This window comes from Anser anser (assembly GCF_964211835.1).
Source record: "Anser anser genome assembly, chromosome: 3".
NCBI classification, from domain to species: domain Eukaryota; kingdom Metazoa; phylum Chordata; class Aves; order Anseriformes; family Anatidae; genus Anser; species Anser anser.
This window is the reverse complement of record NC_139722.1, coordinates 43,878,841-43,901,728: the sequence shown is the minus strand read 5'-3', so window position 1 is coordinate 43,901,728 and position 22,888 is coordinate 43,878,841. Positions and strand designations below refer to the sequence as shown.

General features: G+C 38.9%; 1 long non-coding RNA gene across 4 annotated transcripts in view; it reads right to left on the bottom strand.

Moving 5' to 3' along the window:
• Window positions 1-22,888, bottom strand: part of LOC310896439 — a 152,894-nt gene that overhangs the window by 81,928 nt on the left and 48,078 nt on the right. The window lies entirely within an intron of this gene.

The window sequence follows — 22,888 nt, the reverse complement described above, 5'->3', positions numbered from 1 at the left end:
GCAGCTCCCCCCAGACCCCCTGCTCCTGCGTGGGCTCCTCTCCACGGGCTGCAGCTCCGGCCCGGGGCCTGCTCCTGCGGGGGCTCTCCATGGGCCGCAGCCTCCTCCAGGCCACATCCACCTGCTCCACCGGGGGCTCCTCCACGGGCTGCAGCGTGGAGATCTGCTCCGTGTGGGACCCATGGGCTGCAGGGGGACAGCCTGCTCCACCAGGGGCCTCTCCACAGGCCGCAGGGGAACTGCTGCTGCGTGCCTGGAGCACCTCCTGCCCTCCTGCTGCACTGGCCTTGGAGTCTGCAAGGCTGGTTCTTACTCCTCTCTCAGCTGCTGTCACACAGCAGGTTTTTTGTTTGTTTTTGTTTTTGTTTTTGTTTTCCTTAAATCTGCTCTCCCAGAGGCCCAACTAGCATTGCTCTCTGGCTTGGCTCTGGCAGCAGTGGGTCCCTTTTGGAGCCAGCTGGAGCTGGCTCTGATCTGCCATAGATTCATAAAATCATTAGGGTTGGAAAAGATTTCCAAGATCATCTGGTCCAACCATCGCGCTACTACCAATGTCACCCACTAAACCATGTCCCTAAGCACCAAATCCAACCTTTCCTTAAACACCCCCAGGGATGGTGACTCCATCACTTCCCTGGGCAACATGAGGCAGCTGCTGGGCTCTGCTCACAGAGGTCACCCCTACATCCCCCCTGCTACCAAAGCCTTGCCACATAAACCTAGTTCAAAAAGCCTTCCAGTGGCAACTAAAGGTGATTGACTTGGTCCTCTGTGGTTTGTGTCCTCTGTCTGTCAGAGTCTGATTCCATTCCCTTTGTTAAACCAGCACCCCAGACCAGTGCATGGTTCTCAAGGTGATAATCTGAATGTTTAATCTAATAACATGTTTGAATTTACGTCTGCTATGCTTTGGGCCATTATCAGATGTTATATTTACTGTGTCAGAGAAAACAAACTTGATATATATGAGTATTTATTTAATGACACTATCTTCCAAAAGGGCAATCTTGGAAATGTGAGAGTCTTAGCCTAGAAGAACTAGCTAGTAGCATCAAATACATTCCAGCTTTAGTTCCATGGCAATATGTTTTAAATGTTGTATCAACAATAACATTTCTTTCAATTTGATCATCTTTTTTACATATGCAATAGGCTGAAAAGGTTGCCTCTAACATTATTTTTAACTTGATATCCATGTGGTATTGGTTATTTGCGTTTTTGTTTGTTTGTTTGTTTGTTTTCTCTTGGACTTTCTGTTTCTAACCTCTGTGTCCTTATCACTATATTTTTTTCTTAATAATTTAAGTATCACTATCCCAGTGCCTCTAGACATAGTTCTGTGCAGGTCTGCACCTTCAAAATTATCAGAGACTTCAAAAACGATGTCCCACCTGCGCTTTACTAGTGATTTTAATTAGTCTCTGCAGAATGTGTGCATCACTAACAATTTCAGTCCATATTTCACCTTAGACCAGACTACTGAAAAAGCAAGTCAGGTTAGTATACTCTGAATTTATTGAGAGCTTATTCTCTAGTCTTAGAATAGACTAGAAGGTGCCTGCAAAGTGTTCCTTGATCAGTTCCCTGCCTCCACAAAGGCCAGACTTGCACTCAGAGATGAGATGAAAGGATTGTCAACTCTTTTATTATGGGATTTCATTCCTTGTACCATTACAGGTCATATTTTCTATCTAGTGAACAATATATACTGTTAATGTACACTTTGAATGAAAAAGTGTATGAATGAAATAAAAGGCTCGACCCTTTCATTTTCTATTTCATTTTTCCCACAGTATTAATGTTACAGACTCTCATTATTTCGTTGTTCAGTTGTAAATTACTCAATGTCCTGTTTCTTCCAAGCTGAGATGTTGAGTCGTATTTGACTGTTATGTCCACTACTGTTCTTGTGAAGGATAGTCTCTGAGGTAGTAGCACTCACATAGTGATGCCCTGTGAGAACCTGAAAACACTTTCAATGCAGTTGAAAATTGATGGAGTTCAAATAATTTTTCCTCAAATGGCAGGCTTTTTCTGGACTTTTGATGTTTATTGAGACTACATTTGTGCGCTTCTTTGGGCCTTCTTTCTGCCTACTGTCTTTTTTGCAGCACTGCAGATCCACTATCATATCCACAATACGGGGGAACTGCCTACTCTCCCTGAACTTCTTACTGGTCTTACTTTACACTTACATTGCAGAGGAAATTATTTTTGAATTTGGATTGGTCAGCACCACCTTTCCAAAGTTTTTTTGTCCTAGGTCCCAGACCTATTTGGGTTTCAGATGAAGGACTCAATTAGCTCTCCAAGCTGCAATATTTTAGTCTGCCTTTAAATAACTCCCGAATACTTTGAGTTTTGTCACTGTTTCTATGCTTAGAGAAGTATTTGTTTAAAATATATATGGAATGGAATGCTCTTCAATTTTATCAAATACAACTAGTTTTCTTACCTGATTGAACTGAAAAACATCAAACGATTCTAAGCCTATCAAAAGAAATCAAACTACCTCTAAATATCTTTCTTCTGAGTTATGCATTTCTTGCAGTTACTCAGTGGAAGTGCTGCTTAAACATTATTCTGTTTCCTGCACATCTCAGAGAATTTCTAATGGGTGGTGATTTAACAACTCTCTTTTTCCATTTTTCTCACTTACTTTCGATGTTTTATCTCATCTTACCTGTGGTCTTACATTTTCTCAAGGAATCATTCTGATCTATGTAATTGAACAAAGAAACCTGTATTCTTAGTATCCAAGTTGCATTTGCTCTTCACTATGTACAATTAGGTACTTACCGAGTACAATTGTACTTGGGCAATGGCTGTTCACAGCTACAGCTTCCCACACATGGGACCAAAAACTTGTAGATGGTAGAAGAGACAAGATAACCAATAAAAGACCTTACACAGTCATTGAGCGAAAGCGTACCATCCAGGTAGGAAACAAGGTAAGTAAAGATGAGCAGAACTGAACTTAAAGGTCTACTTAGTAGAAAATTAATAGCACCAAGAAAGAAGGCTCCCCAGCTTCTATGCCAGAAGGAGAAACCTTACTAAAGTATGATGCTAATGCCTGGATGAGAACATCGCACATTTAAAGAGGAAGATATTTTGAACAAGAAGATACTTAAGGTAAGAATCAAATAAATGGCATCTTACTTTCACAGTAAATAGTCTGGACCATGTAATTACATAGATGAAAAAGGAAACTGTGGAGAGAATGTCTCCAGGACCACTTGAGACCAATCCCAAAGTTTTGAAAATCTGTCAGTTTGGATACAAGAAAAATCCAGTCTTAAATGATGAAGAGATGCCAGCTTAGATATCCATGAAAATAGCTTGCTGTAGGAATAGAATTGTAGGAATGTTACAAATCAGAAACAAGTAGAGAAAGAAGAGAAGGGAAAAAAAAAAAAAGTGAGATATCTGTTAGGCTTAGTCATCATCATGTTCAGTGTACTGCAGTCATAAAAACTTGGGAAGATATCTGATCAGAAAAACAGGGACTAAACAGAAAAATTAGAAATCAATAGTATAGTGAAGAAAAGTCTTACTGTATTTTAGAGTAGATTGCAAACAATGATCAGAAAAAAATGATTCAGCTGTACTAGCAATAGAATGAACTTTCACATTTAGTCAGGAATACAATAAGTAATATGCACCTGCTTTGTTATCAAATACCTTCTTTGATGAATTATAATTGAATCAATATCATTCCTGAGAAAAATAAAAACTATGCCTTTCTTTTAATTTCATACAGAGGTTGGTCTTTTTCTGCAAAGATTTGTATAAGTTTTTGATTTTAATTTGCAATAATAACTGAGCAGTAAAGCAGCTATTGCGCACACACAAACCCCTGGCTGTTTATACCTTTACTGGTTTAAGAAAAAAATTTGCTTTAGCCAGACTGTGGACTAATTCCTAAGGCTAGATCATTTTTTGACAAAAACAGGATGAACATCCTAGAACATTATTTCAGGCTGATTGTGATATTTTAGCAGACAGAAAATAATACTAAGAATCTGTTTCTGCAGCCTTTGAGATAACAAAAACCACCTATTTTAGACACCTAGTTTAACAATTAAATATTTTTAAATTTCAGTTCATTTGGGGAGTTTTTTATTATAGATTATTTAGAGCCTCTCTTTCCTCTCTCTTTTAAACCACCATATGGGTTTAGATCCTAACTCTTAACTAGAGGAATATACACTCCTCTTATTTTCAGTAACTGGATCTTTTAGAGTAAGTTACATTACTTCTTACCTTACAGAAAGCAATATGAATTAGAGCAATAAGAAACTGCTGCAGCAAGAGTTTAAAAGCGAGTAAGTCTTAAGATGAAGGAATCTCAATATTATACATCAGCAATCAAAAATGACATAAAATTATTACCTTAAATCTAGAAATAACCATTAAACTTCAGTTCAAATTTCAAATTAAATTTACAACATCTAAATGTACTGAAATAACAGACATATAGATAACATTTCAAAGTAAACTTGTCTTTGTCATGGCATGCATTGATAATACAGTCATGTGAAATATGTATTACAACCTCAAAGAAGGTTAAGCTGATTTGACTATTTCAAAAAGTGTTTACAGCCAACAGACCAAACTGTTTAATTCTCCTAAATTAGCAGCTCTCTTGAAATCTATGAAGCATCATTGGTACTCTACATGGCCTCTACCTGAGAAACTGGCCAAAGAATTATTTTCTAAGTAAAAAATGACTCTTTTAACTCTTTTTGATTAATAGGAAATATTTGACAATGTCTTTTAAAATATAAATCTATATTTATTTTCCCACTGAAAGCAAAAAAACATCTGACAGTAGGTATTTGATTTTGGTACAAGGATCAACAGATATGTCAGGTATGTCCAGATAACTGGCATCATACTGTCTTTTCCCTTCTCAGCTACTTCTGTTGTCAAGATTTATATCCTGTGTATGCCCATAGCAAGCACGTACTTCTCTAGTACCTCTGCAGGATTCCATCCTCAGTCTGGACCAGAAACACAGAGGAAGCCATAAAAGACATTCAGGGTGTGACAGCTGAGAAGAGCATGCTGCATTGAGGTAGGGCCGGTCCACACTGCTCTCTGACCTGGATACCTTAAACTTTCAGTGAATGCTCCGAGTGTTCAGTAACCAAAGGCTCAATGTAATTAAAGTAGTGAAAAACAGTCATTAAACAGCCCATACACTCAAATGATATCCAAACACTATTTATAATGCACATATTTGGTCCCTCTGTGGTTGACACAGAAGTTGGACTCTTCACCATTTGATTGAGTGAAATCACAGAATCACAGAATCGTCTAGGTTGGAAGAGACCTCCAAGATCACCTAGTCCAACCTGTGCCCTAACACTAACAAGTCCTCCACTAACCATATCACTAAGGGCTACATCTAAACGTCTTTTAAAGACCTCCAGGGATGGTGACTCAGCCACCTCCCTGGGCAGCCCATTCCAATGCCTAACAACCCTTTCGGTAACGAAGTTCTTCCTAACATCCAACCTAAACCTCCCCTGGCACAACTTTAGCCCATTCCCCCTCGTCCTGTCACCAGGCACGTGGGAGAATAGACCAACCCCCACCTCTCTACAGCCTCCTTTAAGGTACCTATAGACAGCGATGAGGTCTCCCCTGAGCCTCCTCTTCTCCAGGCTGAACAACCCCAGCTCCCTCAGCCACTCCTCGTAAGACTTGTTCTCCAGACCCCTCACCAGCTTCGTTGCCCTTCTCTGGACTCTCTCAAGCACCTCCATGTCCTTCTTGTAGCAAGGGGCCCAAAACTGAACAAAGTACTCGAGATGTGGCCTCACCAGAGCCGAGTACAGGGGGACAATTTCCTCCCTAGACCTGCTGGCCACACTGCTAGGATGCAGGATGCTAGGATGTTAGGATGCTAGGATGAAAGCTAGGATGGAATTTTAAAAGACAAATATGCTGATGTTACTTAGACTCTTCAGAGTTTTTTGAGAATTTTTGACATATTTTCTTGTCCTACAAGGAAACATCATTCAGTTACTCACATAGGTTCAGCGGTTACAGTTATATAGATAATAAACAAACCCATGCATTTTTTTTTTTTTTGAAAAAACTAATAAAATCTAGGAGTTATTCACAGATACAGGAAGGTTGTTCTGTCCTCCTTGAGCTCATTAAAAAAGTGAATAAGCAAATTACGTCTTCTGCCTATATATGTATTCAATATCAGCTTTATCTAGAAACAGCGTGGTTTCATTAGTATCTGTCACAATGTAAGTACTATATTAGAAATGGCTTGAAGCCAATATCACAGGTACAACAGTCCCAAACCCTGGGAAAGGCCAGACACATACTCCGCAACACAGAGCACCTTAATGTATTATGAATGATGATGTTTGTTAGAAAAAAAAATATTTTCACTTTTTGTATCATCTATCTAGGCCATTTTCATATAACCCATTGCTAACAATGTATTTTGCTAGGTTAAATTACTGAAGACATAATGATATTCAGAAAGTTAAAAAAAAAAAATCACTGAATTATATTATTGTTCAATATAAATATTTGCCCAGAAGTGTTTCTCTAATCAATATTTAAAGTCAGTCAAGGAAGTTTAATAGCTAAATCTTGCTCTCATTACATGTCATCATCCTTTATCGGATATCTTCTGAAGCTATAGACCCCTCAGAGGTCAGGAGAAAGCAAACAATTAATTTCACAAAATTTTCATGAGAAAAAAAAAAAACTCTTGAAAAAAATAAAACTGGTTTAACATTTTCATGCAGTCAGGATGGCACTAATATAATGCAATAATTTTTTAATAATGAAATATGCTTTAATCCTATTATATGTTTCAGAAATAATTATATCCTGTCAAAACACCAAAGAAAATGAAAATACAAATGGTTCACAAACAAAAATAATTGTAAATCATGAGCCGCATATGGATATATCTGTTTAGGACAAAGACTGTAATTAAAGAGCGTGTATATGTACGTGCACATGCGCGCCCATGCACATATTGTTGTGGTGCCTACCAGAACTGACTCCTGAGTTGCTGTCTGCTATTTCTGCTAATTGTGAGAACGCTATGCTGAAATCCAAGTTAAATCTGAATTTCCACTACAATTTTCAGTATTTGGACGAATAAAAATGTATTGATATTTTCTGTCAGTTATGAAGATACCTCTTATTTTGTAAAAAGTACTAACAAACCCTCTCATAAGACGGAAATACTGAACCTGTTTGTAGCATGAGTCACTGATGAGAATGAGAATTGAAGAACTGGATGATAAACACTCAAAGTACTAAATCTAGCCTCTTAACAATGACTGCTCTAACAAGGGAAAGCAAAGCACTACATGCTACCCTAGACATTACCCTAAAGATCTCTGCCCCAAACGGTTTACTATGAAAGTACGAGACCAACACAAAACTTAAGTACCAACAGAAAGCCAAGGAAACAATGCTATCAATGCCATAGTGTGGTGGTTTCACACCAGTAGGTAGCTAAGCTCCACCACACAGCTCTTCCATTCGCCATCCTCAATAGGACAGGGAGAGAAAATACAATTAAAAAAGCTTGTGGGCTGAGATAAGACCAGGGAGATCACTTACCAATTACCATCATTGACAAAACACACTCAGCATAAGGGAGATTAGTGTAATTTATTGCCAACTACTAACAGACTAGAGCAGTGAGAACTAGAAGCAAACTAAAACCACCTTCCCACATCCACCCTCTCATAAATCCTCCCCCCGAGCAGTGCAGGGGAATGGGGAATGGGGGCTGCAGTCAGTCCCTAACACTTCGCCTCCACTTCGCCTCACGGTCCCTCTCTGCCCCTGCTCCACGTGGGGTCCCTCCCACGGGATGCCGTCCTGCCCGAACTGAGCCTGCGGGGGCTGCCCACAGGCAGCAGCTGTTCAAGAACCTCTCCCACACGGCTCCGTACCACGGGGTCCATCCCCCAGGAGCAAACTGCTCCAGCACGGGTCCCCCACGGGCGGCAGCTCCCCCCAGACCCCCTGCTCCTGCGTGGGCTCCTCTCCACGGGCTGCAGCTCCGGCCCGGGGCCTGCTCCTGCGGGGGCTCTCCATGGGCCGCAGCCTCCTCCAGGCCACATCCACCTGCTCCACCGGGGGCTCCTCCACGGGCTGCAGCGTGGAGATCTGCTCCGTGTGGGACCCATGGGCTGCAGGGGGACAGCCTGCTCCACCAGGGGCCTCTCCACAGGCCGCAGGGGAACTGCTGCTGCGTGCCTGGAGCACCTCCTGCCCTCCTGCTGCACTGACCTGGGGGTCTGCAAGGCTGGTTCTCACTCCTCTCTCCCAGCTGCTCTGGCGCAGCATTTTTGTTCCCTTTCTTCAATCTGCTCTCCCAGAGGCCCAACCAGCATTGCTCCCTGGCTCAGCTCTGTCCAGCAGCAGGTCCCTTTGGAGCCGTCTGGAGCTGGCTCTGCTCTGAGCTGGGGCAACTGCTGGGCTCTGATCACAGAGGCCACCCTTGCAGCCTCCATGCTACCAAAACATTGCCCAATACAGTCAGTACTCTCCAAATACCAGCTGTATATTTATTATGCCAGAGTTATTAACTACAAATTATACTATAAATGTGCAATGTTTAGGCTCAGATTCTGAAAGTTGCTTGGAGGTATGGATGCCTAATTTCCTTAGGAACTCTGTATCCAAATCAACTTTTCTAGGCACCTTTAAATAAATCAGTTGAATTTCTAGGTAAAGCAGAAATATTTTTGAACCCATCTAAATGCACAGTCTGCGATTCACTTCACTCATTAGTAGATGAAGTGATTATAACATTTTTTTTAATTCAATCCAAAAACATTACCTCTGAAAAGCTTAAATTTGTCTTTTTAAAATGTTTAGTACTTTAGAGTTTTAGTTAATGTGATTTTTTTATGTAAAGCTTGATCTGCTGCGGTGAATTATCAAAGATGACACAGACCTCTCAGATCAGCAAAAATCAAATGAGCCTTTGCAGTCTCAAGGGCCTTTTGTTGTGAAACTGGAAAAACACATTGGCACACAGGTACACTTACTCCGTGGCTTTCTCTGCTATCATACTTGTGCTTTGGATGATTACATAAGTAGTGACAAGCTTAACACAAAGATGAGACAATTGAGAGTCTCAAATAGAATAATTGGGAAAAAAAAATCTAAACCAAAACTAAATGCAAGAGAAACAACTATCTGGCATCAATACAGAGAATTTTATTAATGTGCTCTGCTCTTTGCACTGATAAATCATGGCAACTCTGATTTAGGAAAGCATTTTAAGAAAATCTTTCAAGAATCTTTAAGTAAATTTTTCCATGGAAGTTAGATGATGTTGAAGTGAGACCTCTAGACTGGAAAACCTGGAAGGACTTCTGCTAACTACAGCTCATTTTGACTGTTAAGAGACATGTAACCTGAATGTAGCAGTTTTTACCTATGCTCTAGTATAACGACGCACAAATTCATTCCTACCTATGATGTGGTTTTAAATGCTCCCATAGAATGGGCTTTGCAAACCTGGATTCAATTCCCTGCTAGTTTGCTTTATGGCCAACATTGACCTCACTATTTAATTTTCTTTTGCCTAAATTCTTCTCTGGTAATGGAGATAACACTTTCTTGTTCGTATACTTATGTACGTCATTACCTTGAAGGCTGGAAGAACCAAAGGACTATGAGAGTGTGTCTCACAAAGGTACAGATATAATGGCATAGTTCAGTCAGAGCTTTAACCTTGTTAAAGAGGATCCCTGTTCTGTTTTGGACAATAGATAAAGGTGAGAAAAAAGTCAATATTGAACTTAACTATCATGAAACAAGTATTTTTAACCTTTTCAAGCTAACACCACTTACAATTATTTAAGTTTGCACATCACAAATAATAGTCGTGTTTTTGCTGTTATTCAGCTTGGCTTTTGATGATTTTTATTTTTTATTTTTTTTGGTCAGACCACAGATGTCAAAACACCAAAATAAGTTCAGCTATCTGAAACTGGGATGTAAGGCACAGGGAATAAGAGATTACACAGAGATAATATTTTGTAATACACCAAATAATTTTCCCTGTATTTTTTACAGCACTGTGCAATTACTGCATCTCACTACCTACTCCTTTGGCATAGGCTGGAAGGTGCTAATATTTAAGTGCTATAAAAGTATAAATATACTAATAATGCCAAGAACAAAGGCGGGAGAAGAAAGGTAAACCTGCATTTCCAGCACTGTTTTTAAATCTAGATAAAATTCCAGAATCTCACTCAGCAGACAGAGACCCCTATAGTGAAAGCGCCATGTGGGACAAACCACTGAGAAACTACAAGTTGCAGAGGGACAAAAAGGTATCCCTTTGGCCTCAGACTATTAATTAGCAACTAGCAAAGCTGTACCACAGAGTCACTGCTCCAACATTCCTCCTCCAGAGGTTGCTGCTTGTCTGCCTCATTATCATCTGGATGGAAAACAACACTCTTTCCTGGGAGTTCTCTGCAACAGTCTTATTGATTAAGTTCCCACAGTGTTAAATCATTCTGTAGCTTTCACTCCATTCTGCCTACCTTCCCACCCCTGAATAATAAAATCTTCAGTGGATTTATGGGGGTGGTGCAGCAGATGAGGAGTATTTGATAAATACCACAGCATAATACAGTTTCTATTTATGCAATGCCCTTAGCTTCAGAACATCGCACATTCCAAGACAGTATTTAAAAAAGCAAAATTAAACTAATCTGACTTTGTTCTTGCATGTATACTTCTGTTACCCTTAGGAATCTGCCAAACACATCCAAATGTGTCCTTTCCTGGCTGTAGTGAATTTGAAATAATGGGAAAAAAACTATCAAGGCAACGATGGCTCCCTTTTCATCATCCTTCAAGTTGGAGTTAACCAACAAGCTCAAAATAACTTTGTTATACACTCCCCCCCAACCCCAGTCATACATCTGGGCTATGCAAATCTGTGTAACAAAAAACAGAAAACTACTATGAAATTTAAATTTTGATTACAAATAAAAATTATTTTTCTCTCATTGTGAAAGAACCTATTCAAAATCGCAGATTCTTGTGTCACTGAAACAACAATAAAGACTTAGGCTAAAGATGACTATAGGCTTGGCCATGTTATTTTGGGACTGGGGGAAGTGTGGATTTTTTTTTGAACTGGTCATGCATTAAGGAGACACTAAGCATGTGTTAAGTTTCCTTAGAGGGCCATGGCAAGGGAAGATGTAGCTTATCCAAATGGACTCTGAGGGGAAAGTGGGCTGACAAAGAAACCTCAGGAAAAGTGTTCTGAAAGTCTAAATCTAATTATTATTAGCCATTAAAAAAAAAAAAAAGACAAAGAAAAAAAAAGGTTGAAAATGACAGAAACCACCACTTTAGAAAAGACCAAGGTAAATATGGAGACACACTCTTTTCCTCAGGTATAGCATGGGACATTAAAACAATAGAATGTTTGTGTAATGTGCTTGCATAGCCAACTAATACAAAGAAATCAGTGACTTATCCATGGTGCTCCTTAAGATATCAACGAACTCTTCACAAGAGATCCACAATAGTGTTGACCCACTCAGTTGCCTGTGTATGGTCTAGACAATGTCCTCCTCAGCAATATTCACCAGAATATTCACCAGAGTCTCTGAATTGGAGAGATGGATTTGAAGGGTAGACTATTCAGTGGATGAGAAAATGAGTTCAATTTAAAAAATGGAAATCAGAAATCACTGATACGGTCTAAACACAATGAAACCTGTGGCAGGAACATGTGTGTTATTTCTAATATCCCAGCTTATTTGGTTTTACTTTGATTATTTGACAATTTTGATTATTTTGAATTCTATTCCTTTTGTTGTTGTAGTTGTTTTGTCCTCAACATTTTTTCTATTCTGCACACTTAATCAGTCAATAAGCTTTTTCCTAAATACAGAACTTTACATCTTGTATGCATCTTGGTACTGTCCCACTGATTTTAGTCCAGAAGTTCATAGAGTAAATTGCTAAATAGAATTAGCAAATGGAGAACTTTGGTTTATTAATTTAGCTTCAAATAAATTAAAAAAAAAAAAAAAAGAGGTAAGCTCTCAACTTCTTGGTGCTAAACATATATATGCCTTCTTTATTATAAAATGCCTTCCTAATTTACAAAAAGTAGTTCAAGTTTATCCATTGGAAATATTTCAAATATTTTGAGTCACTTCTTTGCTATGTATATAATATAACAAAGCATATTCACACCCATCAGCCATTTGTAAGTTCTTTATTATATGAAGCAATATTACTGGTAAAACAGTTCTCAAAACCATAGCTTTAACAGCGATGAAATATTTTCTTGATGAGTATATCTTTTTCTACTTCAAGTGCTCTCAAAGAGGCAAGATCTCTGGATAAGAAACTATACATCAGTATGTATTTGCCCTGGGAATTATAATAAGGTTCAGCAGAAAGTTCTGTAGCCCTGTCTGGAGGTTTCAGCTGAACGTAATTACAACTTTTAGTAAAAGATTGAATTTACCAAGGGACTATACAATAATTAAGATATGAAAAAAGGCCGTAATGAAAAAAAATACAGTTTCTAGGATTCTATTCCAGGAATAAACATGGAAATGAAATCTTTCTCTTACCCTGAAGAGTTGAACATAAAATTTAACATATTTGACCATTATATTTTCTTAAATAATGTTCCCCTAGTTCTCACATAAATAAAACAGGAAGTGTAAAAAACACATTTTCAAATAGCAAGCGTCATGGGTTGATATTCATCCCATGTGATTTTATCCATCCCAAAGTTAAATATTGAGTCTAAGCTATTTCTAAGACCTAGAACAGTCACTGGAGAGAAATACACCAGTATTTGAAGAATTGCTTCTAGAGTTTTTATGCTGTCCATGGAATATGACCGTGATCTGTTACAAACAAGTTGTTTTCTTCTTCTCTCTCATTTTCTGGAGGAGTTATATATGCAAAGATAATTTGGGTTTGGGTTGGGTTGTCTTTTTTTTCTTTGTTATTTGTTTGCTTTATTTAAATTTTGATGTGCTTTTCCACTGGAGTCAGTGAGATGGATTGCCCTCTGACGATGCCTCTCTTTCTCTCCATTGCCTGCCTGCATGGCTTAGATAAAATGCTTACATTTGTATAAGTCACTTTTGGTTACTCTGTGTAACTAAAATGCAGTAAATCTAACTCATTGACAGGTTTCAAAATGCAGCAGCTTCTTTAATTCAAATATTTCATATCATCAAATGATGATAAACAATGAGTGCAACAGTTGCAAATGACCACCTAGCTGAATGGTCACTGCAAAATGTACAGTTACAAATACAGTTGCTTATACAGTCTAATGCAAGTATACAGGTAACTGGGAGCAAAGAATGAACATTTTTCTTCAAAAAATAGTATTACAGAAAATTATAAATATCTGTCTCTGTACAATTTCTTCATGCCGTGTTGTGGCATTAACAGTTAAGGAAATTGCCATATACCAAGGAACAGAAGCAAAGAATAGTCTTTCCCTATGTAACATTTTGGTGAGACCACTCTTACAACACTTATTCACACTACAAAGAATGTGTGAAGAGAAAACTCAGAAGAGAGCTATATAAGTGATTCAAGATTTAAAAAAAAAAAAAAAAAAAAAGCCAAAAATATGGGACTGAAGGTGCTCCAACTAGCATATCAAAAGGAAGGTCAAAAGTGTAGGTATTTACAAATGAAAAAAAAAATACTGAGAAAACTTAAAATATACTTCATAAAAACACTGACAGACCCTTTTTCATGCATGGGAGTGGAAATGAATTTTTCATCTGTGATCAGACAGGGCAGACGTGAAAATTTTAGGGAAAGGAAAATTATAAGTGGTACGATGCATGTGCCCTCCTGTGGGAATCTAAAACTTAGATCAAGTTTAGGCTCTCTTTAGAGTTAATGAGCAGAACCAAATACCTTTACAGAATAATTTGCCTCATCATAAACAGATGCCTAAAATTATGTGGAATGCACCTGGCCATAGGTTAGCAAATGGGACTCCAATCTACAAGAAGGAAAGGAAGGAAGATCCAAGGAATTACAGGCCTGTCAGTCTACCTCAGTACCAGGCAAGGGTATGGATCAGGTCATCTAGAATATCATCATACAGCACGTATGTGACAATCAGGTGATCAGAACCAGTCAGTGTGGGTTTATGAAAGGTGGAACCTGCCTGACTAATGTGATCTCCTTCAATATGACCACCTTATAAATGAGGGAAAGGCTGTGGACATTGTTTTACCTGGATTTTAGTAAAGTGTTTGACACTGTTTCCCACAGCATTCTCCTGGAGAATTTGGCTGCATATGGCTTGGACAGGTGTACAGTTTGCTGGGTGAAGAACTGACTGGATGGCCAGGCTCAGAGTCATAGTGAAAGGAGTTCAGTCCAGTTGCTGGCCCATCACCAGTGGCATTCCCCAGGGCTCAGTAGTGGGGCCAGTTTTGGGGCCAATTAATGTTTTTATCAACAATCTTGATGAGGGGATTGAGTGCACCCTCAGTAAGTTCGCAGACTATGCCAGGTCAGGTGGTAGAGTCCATCTGCAGGAAGGCTTTGCAGAGGGATCTGAGTAGGCCAAGTCCAATCGAGTGACATTCGATAAGGGTAGGTGCTGGGGTCCTGCACTTAGGTCATTAACAACCCATGCAGCAATACAGCTTAGGGGAAGAGTGGCTGGAAAGTTGCCCAGCAGAAAAGGACTTGGGGTTGCTAGTCTACAGCCAGCTGAACGTGAGCCATCAGTGTGCCCAGGTGGCCAAGAAGGTCAATAGCAACCTGGCCTGCCTCAGAAATAGCATGGCCAGCAGGACTAGGGAAGAGATTGTCCCCTTGTACGTGGCACTGATAAGACCACACCTCAAATATTGTGTTCAGTTTTTGGCCCCTCACTACAAGACTATTGAGCTGCTTGAGTGTGTGCAGAGAAGAGCAATGAAGCTGGTGAAGGGACTAGAAAACAAGAGTTATGAGGAGCAGCTGAGAGAATTGTGATTGTTTAGTCTGGACAAGAGGAAGCTGAAGGGAGACCTCGTTCCCCTCTACAAATGAAAGGAGGCTACAGCAAGGAGGGTGTCAATCGCTTTACTCAGGTGACAAGTGACAGGACATAAGGAAATGGCCTGAAGTTGTGCCAGGGAAGGTTTAGGTTGGATATCAGGAAGAATTTCTTCACAAAGAGGGTGGTCAGGCATTGGAACAGACTGCCTGGGGAAGTGGTGGAACTTCCCCATGCCTGGAAGTATTTAAGAGACATCAATGTGGCACTAAGGGACACAGGTTAGTGATGGGACTCATTTGGTCAGGTTGGTGTTTGGACTTGGTGATCCTGAAGGTCTTTTCCAACCTAGATGATTCTAGGATTCAACACCTTTTTCTCTCACATTCTAGTGAGAGGTACAAAGATGACTAGGTCAGACTGAGATATCTATGCTTTATATGTCTACAGCTAGGTGAGACGCAACTCAGCCTGTGTTACTTTCTACAGTCAGGTTGTCTTTCAGGAGCTGTACTGTTATCACAGAAAAATGATAATCTGTGTTTTTCTTTCTCTTGGGGAGGAAACCTTATCCACTTGCCTGAGTGTGAGAGTGTAGAGAGAAAAGAAGAGGGAATATTTCAGTAGCTTAGGGCACTAGTGCATAATCACGAGATTTTTCATTCCAGCTTTCAACTTGAAATTACAGATCTAACTTCCATTTGTGACTGCTATGACTGTACTGAGATTAGCATTTACCATATCACTCTCTACAGCTGGTATCAGTGAAAATATTTATGCACACAGTGAGAGGAGAAAAGTATCTGCCAAAACCTGTGGGTGCCACTAAAAACAACATTTCTTTCAGATCTGTGTTTTTGTACAATGCACAGCACAATGGTACCCTGCTTACAGTTAGAAATACCAGGCACTGCCATAATCCACATAATAAATTAAAAATAATTATTTCTCTGTTGTAATAATGATATCCAGAGAAAATTAGGTACTATAAGCGCAAGAGAGCATCAGTCATACCACATGACTGAGGTGAGAAACGTTGAGTTTCTAACAAAGCCCCCCGTAACCAGATGTGGCCGTAAAGTCTAGTCTTAACTTTAAGCTCGCCTTGGATTTTTGGTACACAGATATAGCGCACATGAAAATAAAACTAAGTAAAATATGAACATGAAGAGCTCCCTTAGGCTTAGCCTATGGATAGTAAAACAGTTTAGAGTTTCAAACACTATGATGATAGCAATCATTCTTAGATACTTTTTATTCACTGATAGATGATGGGGTGGTACCAGAGCCAGATAACTAAAAACCAGATGGATTGTAAAGTCTGTGCCAAGTCTTCTCAATATAAATTGCTGAACGAACTGTTCTTTCTTACCAACATTTGGCATAGAATATACTTGTGGGTTTTGTAGTGTTTTTTTTTTTTTCTTTTTTTAATTGCCATTGCTACAAACCATAGAAGGGTTTGTGTGACGGTGATGGAATGCTGACCTCGCTGAAGAAAGACCAGTTTTACCTTAGTTAATGAATAATAGTTGCCATTTTCTGTAATTCTTCCCCCCTTTACTGTCACAAATGGTCTTATGATAATAATCATAGTATATAATCTGACACAAGTGCTCTTAAAGAAATTTCTAGTAAAGGACTGCAGCCTCTGTGGGAGGTAACTGTCGGAATTATCTTAAACCACTACCTGTCTTCCACTACAATAGAAAAGGCCTTTAATCGAAATAATCCTTTTTCAAACGAGCAACTTTTTTTTTCCCTCTGCAATTCACTCATCTTAAAAAGAGCACTATAGCTTTTGTGCATAACTTAATTCATTCTTCAAGACAAGTACAAAATTTGTCACTGACATTTAGCGCCAGCCGTAGGCAATGGATAAAATGAACTAGTTAGCAATTTAACCTGTAAAAAAAACAGAGTGGGATGAACAATTTTCTGCCATCAAAGCAAATGGCTAACATTTAGCAAGATTTTATTTTTATTTTTCAGCCCATCCCATCCTCAAGAATAAAGAAGTCAGGCTAACATTTTTTCTGGGTCCTAAATCTTCCTCTCAGCCTATTTCTTTAATGGTTTAAAGTAAATGACTATCCAGAGGATAATTAGGCACTGTGCTGTCGCATCGTGTCAGGTCACAGCTGGATTTAGTCAGCATTAACCTTTGGGGAGAATTGGAATATCAGTATCATTTAAAATTAAAGACGTGTAAGCAGGCATTTCTGGAGATGTTAGAAAAGTAATTGTCTGTAAATTGTTTGACCTTGAGATTTAATTGCATGCACAACACACATTCTAGCAAGAACCCTGGACTGTGTTCATTCTCTTGCACCTCCGTACCTCTCACTTTGCAGAACCCATTAAGCTACCTGTGGATTTTTCTGTAAAATATTAAAGATTGTTTTATACTGAGAACTAATGCTTTTAAGTGAGACCTCTTACAAACAAAACTGTTAAATAGCTGTAGTGTAGACCTCACCTATTTGAATTTCTGCCCTTTTATACACTTGGAAATGTTTATATATACATAGAAAATACTCCCATTAAAGAGCTATGCTTAATTTTTATTCCTTTTTTTTTTTTCTAACAAGTTTGCATATTATGCCTTATTCCCTTTTTCCCTAATGAGACAGCTTATGCTTTCAAAGTCCCTCAAGCTAGGCAAATCTCTCCACTGCTTCCACTGTTAATAATGAAACTTCATAATTATACAAATCCAAGGTGGCCAATCAGCTTCTAAAGCTGAGCCTTCGGGTACCTCATGCATTATTTATGTGGTACTCGGGCCTGTGAACTCACTTGCTTATATTAGAAGCCTAATTAATATTTAATCACACGTAGAGAGGGCACAAAGAGCTGTGCTAGTCCCCAAAAGAAGTGCAAGTGAAAGTGTACACAGGTGCTTGTTTGCCTGTGTCTATGTGGTTGCTATAATACACACGCTCACACAAGCTCATTAGAAACACTTGTCTCAGATGGGGACATACGCAAGTCTTTGAAGATGTTAACATATATCAATAAAGACATATATGGTTTTGCTCCTGACTGTGAAACAGCTTTCTCAGGTGATGATGAAACCACTTTGAGACTCCAGGAAGATTACAGTATACGAAACCCAATGTCAAGGAAAGCAGTTTAGGCTTCTTGGCTCAGGAATTACTTTCTAAATTACTACAGACAGAACCCTGGGGCCAGATTCTCCATTCATGTTGGCACTGATGCGAAGATGCGAAGTTCTTGCTTTTATGATAGTCCATGAGAAAAAAGCACCCTCCATGTACCCTGACTTTTGAGGTACGTGTCATAACCATCTCTTCCCCGGCTTGGGGATGTTGGATAATCCCACTTGTTAGCTTGCAAGAGGAATACATTTCTTGAAACAACAATTTATGATGATGATGATTTAAGTTCTATACACAGACTCTGACAGCATGAAAACCTTTTTGATGGGAAGGAAGAGATATCCGTATCTAGAAAACACTGAGTATACCAGTCAAAGCAGTAAGAAAATGCACAGTCTGATTATTATAAATTCCACTTAGCACAAGGTAGCTTAAAATTATTAAACGTTTCATTTCATCACACTGATGAAACTACTAGTTACTTCAACTAGCATTTCCAAAGAAGCCATTAACTTAATATTTCTGAGTTACCATCCACTCAGACCGCTGAAATCTTTCCCTACGTTTGTGCTATTACTTTTAAGGTAGTCAATTGAGGACTTAATCTGAACTTCCTCTTTAAAACATATTGTTTTATTTCTATTTACACCAGCATCATCTCCCTGTAAACAGTTAAAAGTAGAAGCATAGCAAATAGGGTATATGAACTTTATTCCAGAATCTGTTATTAAGCCATTAATGTGGTTTTGAAACAATTTATCACTATCAATCTATAATCCAGATATCCAGAGATGGAGGGAGAAAACAAACAAACAAGTTTTACTTTGGTCGTCAGTCCAAAAATTAGGAACAAAAAGGGAGGGGTCTCTGGGTAAGGACACTGGTGAATCCACACCAAGAGCACTCTGTCCAGTTCTGGGCTCCCCAGTACAAGAGACACAGACATAATGAAAAGACTTCAACGTAGGGCCATGAACATGATGAAGGGACTGGAGCACCTCTCCTCTGGGGAGAAGCTGAGAGAGCTGTGACTGTTCAGCCTGGAGAAGAGGAGGCTCAGGGTGGGATCTCATCAATCCATACAAATACTTGAAGGGAGGGTGCAAAGAGCACAGAGCCAGGCTGTTTTCAGTGCTGCCCAATGCCAAGACAAGAGGCAAAGGGAAATAACTGGAACACAGGAGGTTCCATCTGAACACCAGGAAGCAATTCTGTACTATGTGGATGACAGGGCACTGGCACAGGTTGCTCAGAGAGGTTGTGGAGTTTTCCTCCTTTGAGATCTTCAAAAGCCATCAGGACATGGTCCTGGGCAACCTGCTTAAGGGGGCCCTGCCTGAGGAGGGGGGTTGGGCCAGATGACCTCCAGAGTTCCCTTCCCAGTTCAGCCACTCTGTGATTCCTATAAAACAAAGAATGTTTTTTTAATCTATTTTTAGTACCTGATTTTTTATATTTTATTTTTATTTTATAAAGTTTCATTTTAAAATGGAAGTGTAAAAACTTTGCATATTAACATAAATATTTTTGTTCTGCTAGGCTGATTCATTTTGAAGACAGGACCATGCAAACTTGCTATGCTTCTCCCAACTTCATTTTGATTGAAACTATTCTTTGAATATAATTCAAAGTTGTAAAGAGTTATAATTATTGCAAACATCAACCTGGCTAAAACTTGTTGAAATCAGATCTCAAAGATCTAGTGATATTGATCGAGGTCCAGTCTTGAATGTCTTTGCAGTCTTGAATGAAGTGTGCTACACAAATAGAACATATTATAATTGTTAAACAATTAAGAGAAGTACTATAAAACATTGCAGTGACAGCAGTCCTTCAATAAGCAATCCTTTCTTCCCCTTCCAGTCTCTCTTTCCTCTTAAAATACAGATTCCAGACCTTAAGCTTGTTTACATTACAATCTCTAATTATATCATTGTATAAGATAAAACATCCTATTAATGCAGCCTCAAAAGTAATCTCAGCATAAAATACTTATTGCAAAGCAACTTAAAAGATGTAGGAAACTGTGAGTTCACATGGTTGACATCAAAGTTCTTAAAATCAAACTGATCCTAATAAACAATGAACAATGCCTCTTGAAGCACCACCTTCCTTTGATACAGAGGACCTTCCATAGTAAATTGATAGAAATAAATGAATTAGCCCACCACGCATTCCATACCATTCCACATATGTAATGTATGTACATATGAGGTATTGACATCAGTTTGCTAAACAACGCTCGTGATCACTGCAAAAATAGACATGCATATATTAACTCAGTAATATATTTTAAATGAAACCAAATTCCAATATATATATATATATTTTTTTTTTTCTCCTTTCAGGGACAAAAATAGTGAAGGATTAAATGTATGCCAGGAACCCAGTACCAAGCATCTCGCAAATTTATGGGTTCTTGCATCCATTTTCCAGTGCTACAGTCCCAGAGGTGCATAAAATGAGAAGAAACATTTGTTGTAGTTCCAGGGAGAGTTTGCAATTTCATAACTCTTATTTAAGATACTTTCATGTAAAAAACAAAAACAAAAACAAAAAAACTTGCAACCATGTTTACATTACTTTCTTACAATGACAGGCATCCAGAATTTGAAATGACACTGTATATGTTTAGTAGGGAATAATCCTTCATTAACAAGAACTGGATGAATTGCAGTGTTCTATTTTTATCCACCTTTCTGTTACACTCTAGTTAGTATTTTAACAACACACTAAGTAAGTGTAAGGACAAAGAGAGTGCTTTATAATAACAGCAGCTGCAGAGGTAAAATAATTTGTTTTCAAGAATCATCAAAAACTTGGCTTTTTTTAAAGTACCATGTGAAAATATTTTCCAATATTTTCTACATTGTGGTTGTTTGCTAAATACACCATTACACTACCAACTTCAAAGCTTAAACTTGTTCTACCTAACACTTGTCTATTCACAGGTAAATAGAGGGAAAAAAAGATTTTTAAAAAGATTTAAAAGATTACTAGCTTCCATATTCCATTCCAGTTTTAATATAGGATTGTTCTATTAACTGTATTCTCTAATGGTCTGGTCAGCCTACCATTACATTATTCAAATCAGGATGAGGGACCTGATTCTCATCTGGCATATATCAGTATAGTATAGTTTCAGTATCAGTATAGTTTCATTGATTTAAATGGGGCTATACCAATTTACATCTCCTGTGAATCATGCCTATCATTTCAATCAGAATGATTAAATGATTAGGTTCCTAGTATATTAGCATAAATTGGTAATAACTAATGACTGCTCATAATTCTCTGCCTTTTTGTAAAGCCCTTTTCAAGCATAGGAGCATTCGCCTGGTAGAAGGGTGAATGCATAAGCCATTGTCACATATGCATCTGAATAGTGATACACAGCAAAGCCAAAACCATGGAAATGATGTACAGTCCTTCTAAATCTACAACTCACTCAAGAAATGAAAGAGAATTTTTAGCGGAGATTAAAAGAACTGAAGCTACTATTTTACGGTAGTACAAAATAATAACACTGCAATCTTCAATAAATGGCCTAAAAGGGTATTAATTTTATGCTATAAAAAGACTATGACTACATATGCCTTTTGTTGAAAGAAAACTTGACTCCAGAAGCAGATTATTTGAGAAAAAAATAACAGGTTTTATTAAAAAGAGGATGACTTAATAACTGTCATAGTAAAGCAAAATCAGTTATGATGTCACACGTGAACAACTAAAAAACAGAGAACACTTTTGCTGTAGCGTGTCTTGTTAAACAACCTGATACTATTTTCAAATCCTCAAACAGTCACCTGAAGCATTAACAAACCTAGCACCAACTAGGGTGTGCTTCTCCCCACAGATTTAGCAAAACGCAGTCATTCCTACTTTTAGACTTGAGTGTGAATCAGGGATATTTCCTCTTTGTCACATGGGGAACACTTCCTGGACAATTCAGTAGTTTCACGGGATGGCAGAGAGGAGAAGGCACAGTAACAAAAGTATCTGTCTCAACTCCAGAAAACCCTGCCTTCTAAAAACCAGATTTTCTCGCACACCAATCCAAGGCAAAGGAATTAACTCCCTTAATAATCAAAATCCATAATAGGCATCCATTTTTTTTCCACTTAAAAGGCTCAGTGTATTACTTTGTCTTCTATAACAAATACTACACTGGGAGAAAATTATTTTTTAAATCATAATTTAAATGTAAGATTAATTTTCCAGATAAATAAAAGCAGGAGACTAGAAAAAAGTCACATCGGGACAAATGATTAACACAGACCTAACTCTTCAGCAAATATAATATACCAAAGATGTGATGTGAAACTTGAGAGAAATCGTTGATTCAAAACACTTGCCCATAGAGCAAGGTCATGGAATCATGGAACCACAGAATATCCAGAGCTGGAGGGGACCCACAAGGACCATCGAGTCCAACCCCTGGCTCCACATAGGACCACCCAAAAACCAGACCATGTGTCTGAGAGCATCGTCCAAACACTTCTTGAACTCCGGCAGGCTCAGTGCTGTGCCCACTGCCCTGGGGAGCCTGTCCCAGCGCCCGACCACCCTCTGGGTGCAGAACCTTTCCCTAACCCCCAGCCTGACCCTCCCCTGTCCCAGCTCCATGCCATTCCCTCGGGTCCTGTCGCTGTCCCCAGAGAGCAGAGCTCAGCGCCTGCCCCTCCGCTCCCCTCGTGAGGGAGCTGCAGGCCGCCATGAGGCCTCCCCTCGG